The following is an 18,348-nucleotide window of genomic DNA, read 5'->3' on the forward strand; positions in this document are numbered from 1 at the left end:
AAACTACATAGGAGGGGGGGCTAGACAATATAAACTACATAGGAGGGGGGGCTAGACAATATAAACTACATAGGAAGGGGGGCTAGACAATATATAAACTACATAGGAGGGGGGCTAGACAATATAAATTACATAGCAAGGGGGGCTAGACAATATAAACTACATAGGAGGGGGGGGGCTAGACAATATAAACTACATAGGAGGGGGGGGCTAGACAATATAAACTACATAGGAAGAGGGGGGCTAGACAATATAAACTACATAGGAGGGGGGGGGCTAGACAATATAAACTACATAGGAGGGGGAGCTAGACAATATAAACTACATAGGAGGGGGGGGGGCTAGACAATATAAACTACATAGGAGGGGGGGCTAGACAATATAAACTACATAGCAAGGGGGGAGGCTAGACAATATAAACTACATAGGAGGGGGGGCTAGACAATATAAATTACATAGCAAGGGGGGGCTAGACAATATAAATTACTAGAGACAGGATTATATGCATTTGCATATTTGCATATGCATTTGCATATTTTGCCCATTCTCACTGGTTATTGCATATTTTACCTAAAATCTAGTGATAGTGCATATTTTAGGCCCTGCCCCCTTCCCAACCATGAGTCACAGCACTGCTTTGCCCTGCTGCTGCTGGCCAGGTAGTGGTAGAGTGTGCAGGCTGGGGCAATATGTGTGCAGTGTGGGGAACCTTGGCTGTACGATGTCTGACACTGCTCTAGGCTGCCATTCCATGTTGATAAAAGTCTGTCGGGGCGGATGCCATTACGAAGCTCCTGAACCTTTGCCTGCCCCTGGTCTGGGACTTTACACCAAGAGACAGACTTCTGCAGCAGAGGAGGCAGGCAGAAGGGTTGTGACCACGCGGCGTGGAGGAAATGCTGTGTCATAGTGAGTATGCGGCGCAGGAAGGAAGCCTTCCACTGCGCCGCCCTCACACGCTATGCTGACATTTGATCCATCGGCGCTGGAGATGAGGGTCTGTGTAGTTGATGCAAGAAGAGCTTTGGACACTGCACTCTGTTGTAGCAACCAGGAAGAAAAAAAATCCCGTGTACAGCACTAGACATCTGCCGATGGTGTGGGCCTTTTTTTGAGGTTTATTTGTAACTAATTTTATGCTGATTTCTAAATTAATAAGTTAAAAATTACTTTTTTTATTATTTAATGTAGCATATTTTAACACTTTTCATGCATATTTTAAGTATTTTTCATGCATATTTGCATGCATATTTCAAGCTTTTTATGTTGCATATAATCCTGTCTCTATAAATTACATAGCAAGGGGGGGCTAGACAATATAAACTACATAGGAGGGGGGCTAGATAAAATATACTATGTCAGAATAGTAGGCTTTTGTTTGCTAGATTTTTTCTGTTTTCTTTTCCTTCTTCTCGTTTCTTGTTCATCTTATTTTCCTTCTACTTGTCCTCATGGCCTTTCTCATGTTGCTGCAGAAAAGGAACAGTAGTTTGGATTAGTTCTGTACTTGAAACTATTGGCCTGATTCAGTAGGGCTCGTTCGCTGTTTGGCGAGCCTTGGAGCGCCGCCTGGCCCAACGTCCACCCCCCACCCCCGCCACCACTGAAACCCCTCAGTAACATACAAGGGGATGTATGCAAACACATCCCCTTGCATGCAGCCAAAGGGGAGAGAATTTGAAAGGGGAGATTAATTTTTCTCCCCTTCGGGAGAGTAAAAGTCAGTCTAAACAGACTTTTATTTCCTTCGGTGTCCGAGAGGGCGGGCGCTGATGTCATGTGATGATAGTCGCTCGCCCCCAACAGTTATCAGTCTGCCTGCGTTCCCAGGGGCAAAAGGTCAATGTGAGTTTTTCATGTTTTTTTGTCACAGAAGGAGAATATACTGTAAGTGTGGGAGCTTAGCGAGGCACCGAGCTTGAAGCATGGCAAGCAAAGCGAGAAATGTGAGGGTACGTGTTACACTAATTGGGTGTCCAGTCCATGTCAACAACTGAAGACCCCAAAAATGTGAAAAACTCATGTCTACCTTTTTCACGTCGATCTTTTGACCCCTATTGCATGTAGACCTTTTGGTATCTACCTGTTGACTTTCTATCCACTAATCAACGCCCCTGTAAAGTCAGAAAAGGATTTCGGAGCAATACCCCCTAGCTGCCAGTAGGTATCACTCTGTACTTATGGGTATAGGGGAGAGTAATCAAAGCTTGGAGAGAGATAAACTTTAGAGTGATAAAATACAAAACCATTAGTACAATATCTCCTTCAACAACATCTTTTGTACAGGCAGCCACTCTACTACCGTCAGCAACTGGTGTGGGCATTATGTATAGGCACCACTACTACTGTCAGCAGCTGGTATGGGCATATGTACAGGCAGCGCTAATAGTTTTGGCAACTGGTGTGGGCGTATGTATAGTCAGCGCTACTGCTGTCGGCATCTGTTGTGGGTATATGTATAGGCAGCACTACTACTGTCAGCAACTGGTGTTGGCATATGTACAGGCAGCGCTACTAGTGTCGAAAACTGACGTGGGCATATGTATAGTCAGCGCTACTGCTGTCGGCATCTGTTGTGGGTACATGTATATGCAGCACTACTACTGTCAGCAACTGGTGTTAGCATATGTATAGGCAGCGTTACAACTGTCGGCAACAGGTGTGGGCATTACGTTTAAGCACCGCTACTACTGTTGGCAATTGGTGTGGACGTTATGTATAGGCATCACAACTACTGTTGGCAACTGGTGTGGGCGTTACGTATAAGCAGCACTACTCCTGTGGGCATTACGTATAAATTGCGCTACTACTGTCAGAAACTTGTGTGGGCGTTACTTGTGTGTATATATATGTGTGTGTGTGTGTATGGGTTTGGTGGATGGGGGCGCAAAACATGCCCTTGCTCCGGGCACCATGGCACCTAGCTACACCGCTGTGCTGTACATAGCATACAAAACATATACATTGCATACACACACACACATCATTTACACACACAACATACACACAGAGTATACAAGCACACATCATGTACACACAGCATACCAGTGACGCACGCAGGGGGGGTTTCTGAGGACCCAGAATATAACACACTCACTGCCTAGCTCCCCCTACTGTCAGCCAGCACAGCGGTAGCCAGTCTCTTTATAAAAAGAGCCAGCTGCCGCGCACTGCTGTGTTATCGGGCAGCAGAAACGATAGCTCGGCGGGGAGGTGGGGTTTCTTAGTACTCGGAACCCCCCCAGCGTGCGCAAGTGAGTACCTTGTGTCCTTTGCAGGGTCCTCCTCCATGCTTATGTCCATGCTCGCCATGCTTATCTCCGTGCTCGCCATGCTTATCTCCGTGCTCGCCATGCTTATCTCCGTGCTCACCATGCTTAGCTCCGTGCTCCCCATGCTTATCTCCGTGCTCACCATGCTTAGCTCCGTGCTCCCCATGCTTATGTCCAGCATTTTCTGGGGAGAGATCAGTGAGGTTCAGGAAAGAGATGGGGAGTCGGCTGTGTATACACAAGATGCAGCTATACCCACAATATAGTGTGACCACCCTCCTAAGATGGCACTGGCATTCACAACTAGGTTTCCCCCACATGATTGGTCACCTCTCCTAGTACCGGGCTCAAATGATCTATAAGTGGCCCTAACTGTAACACTGATAACTGGTTGTACACATACTACCATTTGTATTGCTTAGGGCCAGATGCACTAAGCTTCAAAATTGATAAAATGGAGAATGATAACAACCAACCAATCATCCATCTCCTGCCTGACATTTTTCAAACACAGTCTGTGACATGGCAGGTAGGAGCTGATTGGCTGGCGGTTTATCACTCTCCATTTTATCACTTTTGAAGCTTAGTGCATCTGGCCCTTAAGACTAGATAAGATTTTATTATATCTGTACCTATTCTTATTATTTGCAGTGACACAAATGATGTGAGTCAAATTTGTCATGTTTTGTGATTCTGTCAATGTGGTTTGTGACTGGCAACTGCTGGAGAAACACCTTCAGCTAATACTGAATCAGTGTTAACCCTTTGAGTGACAACGTTGCTGTATATCCGCTTAAAATGCCAACATCGCTCAGAGCGACGGTTCATTTAGTATAAATAAATACAAATACAGCCAAGTCAATTAATTAAAGTTTAGTTAAAAACTGCACCCCAAAAAAAAAACAACAAAAAAAAAAACAGTCGTTGTGAGCAACGGCATATTCTTTTTTATATAATTTTTTTTTTTTTTTAATTGAAGCATCAGGTGCCAGGTTCACATACAAGTCATTACGTAATACAATAATACAATAGTTACAATTCCAGGTTTACAGGACAACAAGATAGTAGAAATACTTGTACAAAAAATCTAATTCTATAAGGCAAGTAATTGCCCTGCTGATCCAAAAACCTTGAGGTTTTTAAAATAATTGGTGCCTCGCCCCGTGCCCGCCGCAACCCACACCCATGAAACATTTTGGTATTTTCCCCCAAATTACAAATGGATTGGAGGATAACGCTGGCATTTTTACCGGTTATTTTGAGGATCTCGCACAGCTATGTTGGCCCTGAAAGGGTTAATAAAAAAGGGTTGCTTGCCAATTTTCACACCTATTTTGACAAATTCCCTTGGCGCTCAAAGGGTTAAACATTGCATAATGAAATAGATACGTATATTGAGCACTTGTATTGGATAGACCAAGGGTGAAATGTAATAGGATGAGAGATTCAGAAAGTGAGAGATTTGGTAAGAAATCGCCAGGTTTTTTAAAGCGGCAACCATTTACAATTCAACATCAAACTGGTTTTGCAGTGTAAATGATTGCCGCTTTAAAACAACAAGAGATTTCTTACCAAATCTTTCACTTTCTGAATCTCTCATCCGATTAAATCTCACCACTGGTGTGTGTCGTAAATGTGTCTCACAAAGAAAAAGGGACTTTTTTTTTTAATGAAAAAAAAAAATATTACAAAAAATAAAAAATAAAAAATAAAAATGAAACAAAATAAAAGTGATAAATAAATGTTATAGTAAAAATAACATTAGGTTTGACCGTGTGGTCAAATCGGTGATTGCATAATGATCTAGCATCAAGTAACAAGCTACCTTTGTTCTGGGCCCTCTCCCGGCATGGGGTTTAAATTATACCCCTTTTACACCGCCGAAAAATCCAGATCAGCGGCGGGTCAGACTCGGATCATCGGCGGTGTAAATGGGGTATATCCGTGTCCATATACACGAGTCCTCTACCCAGGTCCTGAACTGGGTAGAACCCGGATAGGACAGTGTAAAGGCCGGTGTAAATGGTCCCGCTGCGGGTTCAGGCACCCGCAGCGGGTCCACAGCGTGCATCGCTGGGGAAGCTGTCCCCAGGTGCTCCGGGAGGAGGGGGGTCCCTGTGGCTGCTGAGGGGAGGGGGGGGGGGGGTACCTGTCAGCCTGAGGTCAGAGCCGGAGGGGATGATGTGCGCCACTGCCGCTGCTGCCTTACCTCCCCCCGCAGCCGTGAAGTTCTTGCGGCAAATGGACAGTAAGCATTGGGGGTCCCTCCGGCGCATGGTAACTAGTACTAGTTCCCATGCACCGGAGGGACCCCCGCCACTGACTGTCCATTTGCCGCAGGAACTTCGCGGCTGCGGGGGGAGGTACAGCAGCAGCGGCGGCGGCGCACATCATCCCCTCCGGCTCCGACCTCAGGCTGACAGGTACCCCCCCTCCCCTCAGCAGCCGCAGGGACCCCCCTCCTCCCAGCACCCGGGGACAGCTTCCCCCCTCTACCCCCTCAGAATTTTTATTTAAGTAGTAGTAGTAGTATATATATATATATATATATATATATATGTATATGTATATATATATATATATATATATATATATATATATGTGTGTGTGTGTGTGTGTTGCCTCCTAGCAACAAGCAATTTCACCCCCCTTGGCAACGAGCAAGCATTTTTAACGACATCCACAAGGAAAGGCAGGGCTGACCCAGGTTCAGTGTAAATGGTGCAGACCCAGGTCCGACCCAGGTCGAAGTGCTGTGTAATACCCCTTTCATACTCGCAAGAATATCCTGGGTTTTTGAGCATCCCGCGGGTCGTGGCCATGCCCATTTAGCGGAAGATCGCACCCACCCACAATGTAGCTCCTCTTCCTCCAGTAAAGCAATATCAGAGGCCCGTCCACCCATACTCTGACTGGGAGCCGAGCACAAAGTAGCCCCTTGCCAGCGATTAGCCCCTGTCAGTCGGGATCCCGACTGTCACGCATTTGAAGAGTCGGGATTCCAATGTTAATATACTGACCGTTGGGATCCCGACTGTCGTGCATTTGAAGAGTCAGGATTCCAATGTTGATATACCGATCGTTGGGATCCCGACTGTTGGGCCGGCATCTGGCACCCAATAAAAATAAAATGTTTCATAACAAGGCCATGTAGGCCAGTGGCTGATAATGATTAACGGGCTGGGCCAGTTTCAGACTGGGGCATGAAGGTCCCACCAGGGAATGCAGTGATAGGGGCTCATTTTTAAGGGTGTGGTCAATCTTCAGAGGGGGTGTGGCCACCTCTGTGGCAAAGCATTAGAGTAAATAGTATTTTTTGGTAAATACTGTTAGGGTATGCACTATAATGAACAACAGCAATGCATTGTACAAAACACCATAGTGCAGTGGTTCCCAAACTGTGCGCCTAGGCTCCCTGGGGTGCCTCGGAGCACTTGCAGGGGTACCTCCGGTTGGTGGTCCAGAACCAATTCCAATTATTTATGGTCAATGAAAAAGGCTAAACCAGAGCTTGTGGCTTCCAATTATAAATTATGTGGGTAAACAGAAGTGAATCCTGCTCCTCACCACATAACTGGACCTAAGGATAACATTTAATCACAACTTATTTAATTTAATTTTTTTTCTGAAATTCTCAGTAACAACTTTTAGCTTAGGAATGCTGTGAAAAACATTCTTACACTGTAGGGCAGGCATGTCCAACGTTGGCCCTCCAGATGTTTTGAAACTACACATCCCAGCATGCTTTGCAATAGTTTTAGCATTCTCTAATAGCAAAACTGTGGCAAAGCATGCTGGGATGTGTAGTTTCAAAACATTTGGAGGTCCAACGTTGGACATGCCTGCTGTAGGGTGTCGTGATCCAAAAAGTTTGGGAACCACTGCCATAGAAAATAACATATATATAATGTGTACTTCAAGTGGACAGTCTGGAACCTGATCCCTAGAGAAAGAGGTGGTCTCAGATTGTGGAACCCACTGGGAGTTTCCCCTATTCCCCTGGGTGCCAGTTCAACCCTAGGCTAGGCCTATTGTAATAAGTGGGGGAAGGGGTGACCAGTCCTGTGTGGTTGTGGTTAGTGCCATATGGGTGCTTGCACACCTTACACTATCAGTTATTGGACCTCTCTATTTATGTAACAGTAAAAAAATTGCATAATCCTGTAAGAAAAATAGAACTACAATTTGATAACTACATAATAATAATAGGATGTTAATCACCGCCCTGTCCACACTGCAGCCAGAATGTGTTGGTTTAGTAAAGCTGCTGTACTGTAATTAGTACACCCCCCTCCCCTCCCGGCGCCACTGTTTACCCTGTTTTACAAGGGAGGGGCTGGGAAACACCAACTTGCCTCCGGGCACCTGGGAAGAATTTACACCTTCTGTTCTATGGTCTTGAAAGGACAGTCTAATTAGTAGCACACAGATATGACCATTGGACATATATATTAAAAAAAGTCAAGATACACATGATAAAAATGTAAACATCCATATGTCCTGTTATCTCATATGATAAAGAATAAAAATATGTGGATGAATATTATCAGAGTGTAACGGTGCTAGGGACTATCTATCTGCAGCAACCTCGGCCCCTTGGAGCTCTCCATGCACAGTTTGCTGTGTGTCATCTGTCATATACACAGGGACGGCCACAGAGTGCTCTGCAGAGACTTAGGGGCCCATTTATCAAACCATATTTGCGGCTAAATCCCCGAAAACACCCGTTTTCGGGATTTAGCCGCAAATATTAAGTATCTCCTAAATGTATGAAAGGGGGATCGCAGCAGGGATCTCCGTTCCCTGCTGCGATCCCCCCTGCACCGCCACCGGCCGCATCCCCCATAGGTTTCTATGGGGGATGCGAAGCTGCCCGATGTATTAACATCGGGCAGCCCGGCATCGCACCCCTGGGCTATCGCCATTCTGATATGACGATAGCCCATTGTAGCCTATGGCTACGGGATCGCACTGCCGAGCGGGGCAGTGCGGTCACAGGGGTTGGCGGGGGTCAGCGCATAACCGCGCATGCGCAGACCCCCCGGCATCCGGGTAAGGGCTTCACAGGGACAGGCTCCTATCGGAGCCCTGTCCCTGCGCCCTTCTAATGATACATCCCGGCGGTGTACTTCAACACCGCAATGCGATGTCCGGCGATGCCACTGCGCCGGCATCGCACTGTATTGATAAATGCGCCCCAAAAGCTGCTGTAGGGAGCAGTCTGGTCCATAGTTCCAGAATCTGTACCGTTCTAGTCATGCTACATTTATTCTCTCTGTCCGAGTGCAGCAGCTGCGGGTCAGGAGGGGGCTGTTCATTTCTCTGCACCATTTACCATAATTCATACATGGGGACATGAGCATAAGTGCCGGTTCTGTGGGTGCTCAAGGGCCCGAGCACCCACGGAAATTGATGAGCACCTACGGGACCGAGTCCCACTGCTGGGCCGCCATATTAACTTGCTGATTTGCTGGTGCAGCACACACATCACCGGACCCGCCACCTGGGAAACAGTATGCCGGGAAGAGTGTATTCTGTCTGCGGAGTACCTGCACTGTGGGAGCATCTATGTACCTGCACTGTCGGGGCATTTATGTACCTGCACTGTCGGGGCATTTATGTACCTGCACTGCGGCGGCATTTATGTACCTGCACTGCGGCGGCATTTATGTTCCTGCACTGCGGGGGCATTTATGTACCTGCACTGTGGGGGCAATTATGTACCTGCACTGTCGGGGCATTTATGTACCTGCACTGCGGCGGCATTTATGTACCTGCACTGCGGCGGCATTTATGTTCCTGCACTGCGGGGGCATTTATGTACCTGCACTGTGGGGGCATTTGTGTATGTGGAACTCTGTTGCCATAATATGAATATTGGAGACAACTGTGCTCCATAATATAAATTGGTATAATTTTGTGGCCACACCCCTTCCCCATGAAGCCACTCCTCTATATTTTTGGCTTGAGCACCCACCAGCAAAAACATAAATCGGCACCTATGGACATGAGAGTCCCCAAGTGTCACAAGTCACTGAAGGGAGCTGGTCCCATCTGGCGTTACAAGCCCAGACTTTAACATGTATGTTAGCAGCCCCAGGGCAGACAAGGGGGCTCGCAACTTACATAGTCCCTGTGACGCCGACCCGCAGAATAACCCCCCCCCCCAGCCATGGGAGGGGATGTGTTAGGAAGACAGATACCCTTGCATGTGCCCACGGCAGGAGAAATCACTCGATGGTCAGCGACTTTAACATGACGATGTTTGTACACACTCAGACCATCAGGGCAGATGCCGAATTCGGTTGAATAGGTGTGAACCAGAATTGGCCCCTAAGTACCTCCAGGCCTGTTGGGAAATATAGGATTCACATATCATGGAATCTGACCAGCTGGATCATGCAGGATCCCTCTTCCTACCTGTATGTGAGTCCATGTTGTGTGATGAGGAGTAGCGTCAGCCGGGCGTTGGGGTCCTGTGATGAGAAGTGATGATGGGTCCGGAGAGATCGGATGTACCTGTATTTATGCCCTGCTGTAATAAGGTGTGGCAGCTGTCGGGCAGGCTACGCACAGCTAGGTGTGTCCTGCAATGTGATCCATTGCCTCCAGCATATCCACACACAGATCATGTATTGTGTGTGTTTGTCTTGTTTCAGCCAGGCAAAATATTTTGGCTGCAGGGAGGGACCATGTGGTGTTCTCTCAATGGCTCACAAGACTCTGCCCAGTGAACATCCTTATGATGCAGATTTTCACACACGTGAGGGGAACTTCAATTGTTTATTGCACTGGCAGCCACTAGATGGCACCCAACAGAGCATTTCATTAGTTCCTTAGGGCCTTATTCTAGTTCACTCTTTCTGACAAAATCCTTCTTAGATGGACAAAACCATGTGCACTGCAGGTGGGGCAGATGTTACTTGTGCAGCGAGAATTAGATTTGGGTGGGGTTTTACGTCAAAGTGAGATCAACTTTGCAGTGTAAAAATAAAGAAAGAACCATAGGCGCCAATGTACACAAAAACTAACAACACTTTAATGAACAATACAATTATTTGCATGCATGCAGGAATGACATATAAAATATATCTAAAATAGGACCAATATGCATTTATAGAGTAAAATTGACCGTCATGAATAATGTGCTTAGATCAATCCTGAATGTTTGCACAATTTAAACAGATTAGCTGTCCGTCCCAGAGATACATGTGTGTCCACAAGGTTTAAGCGTAAATCCTCCCAATAGATTTGTTAGGAGTTATTGGTGAATACACACACAGGCTCCGGACTTGGAGGCTCATTTATCAAGTAACATTTGCAGCTAAATCCCCGAAAACACCCGTTTTCGGGGGTTAACCGCAAAATATTATGTATCACTGAAATGTATTAAAGGGGACCGCAGCAGGAATCTCCGATCCCTACTGCGATCCCCCCCTGCAGCGCTGCCGGCCGCATCCCCCATAGGTTTCTATGGGGGATGCGAAGCTGCCCGATGTATCAACATCGGGCAGCCTGGCATCGCACCCCTGGGCTATCGCCATTCTGATATGGCGATAGCCCATTGTAGAGAAGGAATCAGTGTATAGAGGGCGCTGGATTCTTGTTGACCCAATGTAGTAGCTGTCCAATGGCTCATACAGATTTATGAGGAAAAAACAAACAAAGAATGACAGCAATCAATAGGGGTCTGTGTATGGGTAATAGACAGAAAGTTTAAGGGACACAGTAGAAAGGGCTCCCAAGGGGGTATCGTACCCTCACTCACACGAAACAGTGCGTGTACATCCACATCAAGGTATCTTTAAGGTTTTTCAGAGAGAACACCTCCGTGTGTGGGGATGAATTCGAAACAGGTGCGTACCGTACTCACATATATACAGGTGATGGTACTCCTATCAAGGTATCTTTGGGTCCCAGTTGGTTAATAGGATTTTCAATGATTACCTCCAATTTTCTCAGTATGTGGTAGGAAAGAAAACAGAATTCTCTCTCAATATGGATATATAAAAGTGTACTGGATAGTGATAAAAGAGGGGTCTGTATACAAAAAGAACTCCCAGGGGAATATCGTACCCGCACTCACACAAAGCAATGCGTGAACATCCACATCAAGGTATCTTTGATTTCAACAGAGCACCTCCGTGTAGGAAATGGGTTTGTAACAGGCGCGTACCTTACTCACATGTGTACTAGTGATGGTACTCCTATCAGGGTATCTTTGGGTCCCAGTTAATAAGTAGGATCTTCAATAATTATCTCCAAAGTCCCCGGTATATCATAAAAGGAGACAAGGTTCTCTCTCAGTACAAATATTTATTGGATATGATATAACAAAGGTGGTGTGCATAAATACAAAATGCACCAAACGTGTGCAAAAAAAGGCAAGGGGAAACAATACCTGAAAGGCAATGTATGGCCATCCACTGTCAGCCAGGTAGTTCCCAGGTGGTACAGATGATATAGATGCACAGCTCCTCTCCACCAACGCGTTTCGACAGATTCCCTGTCTTTTTCAAGGCCTTGAATATATATGTGAGTACGGTACGCACCTGTTTCGAATTCATCCCCACACACGGAGGTGTTCTCCAAATTACTGTGAAACACCTAAACATAATAATAATAATAATAAAAATAATAATAATAATAATAAATAATAAATTATAAAGTTGTCTTTTTATTTTTCCTTTATAGTAAAAAACAAATGAGTAAAAAATAATAAAAATGTATAGATTATAAAGAAAAGAAGTTTGTATATCTCTGAAGAATATGGGGGAAATTTACTAACAAAAATTTGTGAAAAAAAATCGTATTTTCATATGAAAATACGATTTTTTGGGGGGCTTATATGTATTTTTGGCATTTACTATGCCAAAAATACGAATTTTCATATTCATATACAAATACGAATGAATACACCCAGGGGCGGATTGGGGACTAAAAGTGGCCCTGGAAAATTTCTGGAAGTGGCCCCATGTGGACGGCAACAAATTAATTATGGCCGTTCTCATACATACACCTGGTCCCTGTAGGGTTACCACCTTTGTGTTGAGAGATTCCCGGACAGTGGCACGCCCCAGCCCCTCCCCTTGACACACCCATTTTTTTAACCTTCGCTTCAATTCCTTTCTTTTTTGCACACTGATTTTGCACACATGTTACATCACACACTGTAATGCCCATTACACTTTAAGCCACACACCGTGATGCCCATTACATGTTACACCATACACCGCAGTGAACATTACGCGTTATGCCACACATCGTGATGCTCATTACACATTATGCCACACACCATTATGCCCATTACTCGTTAAGATGCCAGGACTCAAATTTTTTGTAAAGCAGGGTTAACAAGGACAGTGCGCGCCGAAGGCGCGCGCAAAAAAAATTCTATGTAATGCCGATTACACGTACACGTCACACATACATTACATAGTATACCACATGCCGGGAGCAGTAATGAAGTAATGACCAGGATATAGCAGATGACTGGGGAATACGCAGATAGTGGGTGACTGCCTGGGGAAGCTGGGGTGACTGGAGAGGCTATGGTGACAGGGAGATAGCAGGGGACAGGGGAAGCTGGTGTGACAGGGAGATAGCAGGTATGTATGTGTGTGATATATATATATCACCCCCCGCTCTGCCGCTCTCATACATACATACAGCCTGCCGCTCTCATACATGCATACATACAGCCTGCCGCTCTCATACATACATACACCCTGCCGCTCTCATACATACATACACCCTGCCGTTCTCATACATACATGACCCTGTCGCTCTCATATATACATACATACACCCTGCCGCTCTCATACATACATACACCCTGCCGCTCTCATACATACATACACCCTGCCGCTCTCATACATACATACACCCTGCCGCTCTCATACATACACACGATACATACATACACCCTGCCGCTCTCATACATACATACACCCTGCCGCTCTCATACATACATACACCCGGTCCCTGCCGCTCTCATACATACATACACCCAGTCTCTGCCGCTCTCATACATACATACATACATACATACACCCTGCCACTCTCATACATACATACACACAGTCTCTGCCGCTCTCATACATACATAGATACATACACCCTGCCGCTCTCATACATACATACATACATACACCCTGCCGCTCTCATACATACATACATACACCCTGCCGCTCTCATACATACATACATACTGCCACTCTCATACATAGATACATACACCCTGCTGCTCTCATACATACATACATACACCCTGCCACTCTCATACATACATACATCCTGCCACTCTCAAACATACATACACCCTGACGCTCTCATACATACATACATACACCCTGACGCTCTCATACATACACCCTGACGCTCTCATACATACATACACCCTGCCGCTCTCATACATACACATACACCCTGCCGCTCTCATACATACATCCTGCCGCTCTCATACATACATCCTGCCGCTCTCATACATACATACATACATACATCCTGCCACTCTCATACATACATACATCCTGCCGCTCTCATACATAGGGGGACATTTACCAAAATGGATTCGTAGAAAAAAGGTGTATTCGTAGGGAGAAATACACCTTTTTTTTACGAATTTGTATTTTCGGGATTTACAATCCCAAAAATACAAAAATTCGTAGTCCTAAAGATGGAACATTCGTATTTGTATTTACAAATACGAATGTCTACACCATCGATAGAATACGACAGAAATCACCATTCAAAAGAATGGTGGTTTCTGATTTACTAAGCAGCCGTACTGATAATACGGCTGCTTAGTGGTGTAAAACACCCACGCAAATACGACAGGAAAATAGAACACCATTTTCATGTCGTATTTGCGTTTTAGCCTGCACGGATCAGTCAGATCCGTGCAGGCTACAGTGTAAAAAAATAGAAAAATTAAATAAATAAAAAAAAAAACGGCAGACAGAGCCTGGAGCCGGTAATTAAAAATCAGGGAACCCGACAAATAGGGGTTCCCCGATTTTTAACAACCAGCCCCAGGCTCCTGCTCTGGGGCTGGTTCCCAAAATACGGGGGACAAAATGACTAGGGGTCCCCCGTATTTTAAGAACCAGCCCCAGGCAAAACCAGCCAGCAGGGTAATGCCACAGCCGGGGGGAGACTTTTTATGCAAGTCCCCCCGGCCAAAGCATTAACACTACCGACCAGTCAGCCTGGCCAGGGGCCCTGGGGGAGTGGGGACCCCCCCAATAAAGGGGTCCCCCCCCTCCAGGACTTACCTGACCAGGCTGAAGCCTGGTGCTGTCCCCGGTGACCCTGGGCTGTGGTCACCGGGCTGATCTTGGTGTAAAAAATAGAATAAAAACCATTGTCTTTTACTGGTGAACTATGAGTCCCAGCAAGCCTCCCCCGCAAGCTGGGACTTGGAGAACCACAAGTCCCAGCCTGCGGGGCATTAAAGGGCCCGCTGGGTCTTGTAGTGCCACAGTAAAAGAAAGAGTTAAATAAACACACTGACACACGTGAAAAATAAAAGTTTAATACATACATAACACATACATACTGATACTTACGAGAAAGTCGGCTCCTGATTGGCCCGCTAGGCGGCCAATAGAATTCAGTCTGAGGAGAGGCGCCGAATATGAAACTTCAGCATCTCTCCTCAGCGCGATGCACAGACAGCGCAGACAGCGGGGACCGGCGACAGCAGGAAGATTACCTGGACTACGTCGGATCAAGAGAAGACTTCTTCAGCGCAGGACCAGGTGAGTAGGATTTCCTTCCACAGCTCCAACATGGATTTCTTCGGACCCGGACACCGCCATGGACCTGGAGGACGACACGGACCGTCGACATGGACCTGGAGGACGACGCAGACAGCCGACATGGACGACACAGGACATCAGGACCAGGGCTACCTACGGGATCAAGAAAGGTAAGTATCAGTATGTATGTGTTATGTATGTATTAAACTTTTATTTTTCACGTGTGTCAGTGTGTTTATTTAACTCTTTCTTTTACTGTGGCACTACAAGACCCAGCGGGCCCTTTAATGCCCCGCAGGCTGGGACTTGTGGTTCTCCAAGTCCCAGCTTGCGGGGGAGGCTTGCTGGGACTCATAGTTCACCAGTAAAAGACAATGGTTTTTATTCTATTTTTTACACCAAGATCAGCCCGGTGACCACAGCCCAGGGTCACCGGGGACAGCACCAGGCTTCAGCCTGGTCAGGTAAGTCCTGGAGGGGGGGGACCCCTTTATTGGGGGGGTCCCCACTCCCCCAGGGCCCCTGGCCAGGCTGACTGGTCGGTAGTGTTAATGCTTTGGCCGGGGGGACTTGCATAAAAAGTCTCCCCCCGGCTGTGGCATTAGCCTGCTGGCTGGTTTTGCCTGGGGCTGGTTCTTAAAATACGGGGGACCCCTAGTCATTTTGTCCCCCGTATTTTGGGAACCAGCCCCAGAGCAGGAGCCTGGGGCTGGTTGTTAAAAATCGGGGAACCCCTATTTGTCGGGCTCCCTGATTTTTAATTACCGGCCCCGGCTCCTTCAGCCTGGTGCTGGTTTCGGCTGTGGGGGGGACCCCACGCCGGTTTTTTTTTTTATTTATTTATTTTTCTATTTTTTTTACACACCGCAGCCTGCACGGATCTGACTTGATCCGTGCAGACTGCTAGAAATAATTCGTATTAGCAGCCGTATATACGGCCGCTAATACGAATCATTACACCATCGGAGGGTTACAAAGCAGTCGTATCTGACTGCTTTGTAAATCCCCCTCCGGAACACGACTTTGCATACGACTTAAACAGTCGTATGCAGTCGTAGGGAAACAACCAATACGAAAAACTAGGTTTTTCATATTGGTAAATTTCCCCCATACATACATACATACATACATACATACATACATACATCCTGCCGCTCTCATACATACATACACCCCGCCACTCTCATACATACATACATACATACATACACCCTGCCGCTCTCATACATACATACACCCTGCTGCTCTCATACATACATACATACACCTTGCCGCTCTCATACATACATACACCCTGCCGCTCTCATACATACATACTGTACATACATACACCCTGCCGCTCTCATACATACATACACCCTGCCGCTCTCATACATAGATACATACACCCTGCCGCTCTCATACATACATTCTGCCGCTCTCATACATACATACATCCTGCCGCTCTCATACATACATACATACATCCTGCCGCTCTCATACATACATACATACATACATCCTGCCGCTCTCATACATACATACATCCTGCCGCTCTCATACATACATACATCCTGCCGCTCTCATACATACATACATCCTGCCACTCTCATATTATTATTATTATAATTTTATTTATAAGGCGCCACAAGTGTTTCGCAGCGCCGTACAAAGGAACAATACAGGGAAACAAAACTTGGCATAACATTGAATAAATAACAAAAATACAGTACAAATAAAGAGCGCCACAGATCAATACACATTACAGCTTGGATATAAGTAGTGAGGACTCAATCAACATACAACTAGAGGCTTGAGGCCAATGATGGAGATGAGTATGCAGACGAAGATGGTCACTGAGTGTTGGAGTAAAGGAGAGCTGTGAGTGAAATGTGAAGAGAAGTGGGCTTTGACAACAGGAGGGAAGAGGGCCCTACTCGGAGGAGCTTACAATCTAGTAGGAAGGGGAGACAGACAGATTACAAGAGGTGCAAGCGAGGGGGTGGTGGTTAGATAGCAGGAAACAGGCAAGGGGTCGGAGAACCAGCTGGTTTATGCAGTGGAAGGGTACGCTTTGATGAATAGGTGAGTTTTCAGTGCCCGTTTGAAGCTTTGCAAGGTCGGGGAGAGTCTAATGGAGCGAGGGAGTGCGTTCCACTGAAGGGGTGCAGCACGGGCAAAGTCCTGTACTCTAGCATGGGAAGCAGTGATCAGGGTGGAGGAGAGACGACAGTCGTCAGCTGACCGTAGAGGGCGGGAGGGTGTATGAATGGAGATGAGGTTAGAGATATATGGAGCAATGGAATTAGAGATGGCCCTGTATGTGAGTGTGAGGTGTTTGAAGAGGATTCTGTAGGGGAATGGAAGCCAGTGCAGATTTTGTTGAAGGGGAGTAGCAGAATTAGAGCGGCGGGAGAGGAAGATAAGCCTGGCTGCAGCATTGAGGACAGATTGGAGAGGAGCTAGTTGGGATTGAGCGAGGCCGGTGAGGAGAGCATTACAGTAGTCAAGCCGTGAGATGACCAATGAGTGGATGATCAGCTTAGTTGCACTCTGTGAGACAAAGGGCCTGATGCGAGCAATGTTGCGTAACTGGAACCGGCAAGAATGGGCCAGCGTTTGGATGTGGGGTGCAAAGGAGAGGGAGGAGTCAAGAGTGACACCCAGGCAGCAGAGTTGGGGAACAGGGGAGATGATGGTGTTGTTAACAGTGATAGAGATATTAGTAGGGGGCATAGCTCTGGGTGGGGGAAAGATAATAAGTTCGGTTTTGTCCATATTCAGCTTCAGAAATCGCTCAGACATCCAGGTAGAGATGGCAGCGAGGCAGTTGGAAACTTGAGAGAAAACAGTGGGGGACAGATCAGGAGAGGAGAGGTAGATTTGGGTGTCATCTGCATAGAGGTGATATTGGAAGCCAAAGGAGTTAATGAGTGCACCCAGAGAGGAGGTGTACAGAGAGAACAGAATGGGGCCAAGGACGGAACCCTGAGGGACCCCGACAGGAAGGATAGAAGGTGGTGAGGTAGAGCCAGAGGCAGAGACTGAGAAGAAACGGTTGAAGAGGTAAGAGGAAAACCAGTTGAAGACTGTGCCAGAGAGGCCAATGTTTTGGAGTGTGTGGAGGAGGAGAGGGTGATCCACAGTGTCAAAGGCAGCAGATAGGTCCAAAAGGATAAGCAGGGAGAAGTGACCCTTGGATTTGGCTGACAGCAGGTCATTGGTGACTTTCACTAGGGCAGTCTCAGTGGAATGAAGTGGGCGAAAGCCAGATTGAAGGGGATCTAGGATGGAGTGGTCAGACAGGTAGCTGGTGAGACGCCTGTAAACCAACC

At 46.6% G+C, this 18,348-nt stretch overlaps 1 long non-coding RNA gene across 1 annotated transcript; it reads right to left on the reverse strand.

The window, feature by feature from the left end:
• Positions 1-416: 416 nt before the first annotated feature.
• LOC146036711 (uncharacterized) lies at positions 417-9,954 on the reverse strand. The gene is made up of 3 exons (XR_014460941.1): positions 9,693-9,954; positions 3,263-3,456; positions 417-1,469 (listed from the first exon to the last, which is right to left on the reverse strand). It is a non-coding gene; the product is annotated as an uncharacterized LOC146036711 (long non-coding RNA).
• Positions 9,955-18,348: the final 8,394 nt, after the last annotated feature.

This window comes from Crinia signifera, chromosome 9 (genome assembly GCF_055691185.1).
Source record: "Crinia signifera chromosome 9, ASM5569118v1, whole genome shotgun sequence".
Taxonomy (NCBI): Eukaryota; Metazoa; Chordata; class Amphibia; order Anura; family Myobatrachidae; genus Crinia; species Crinia signifera.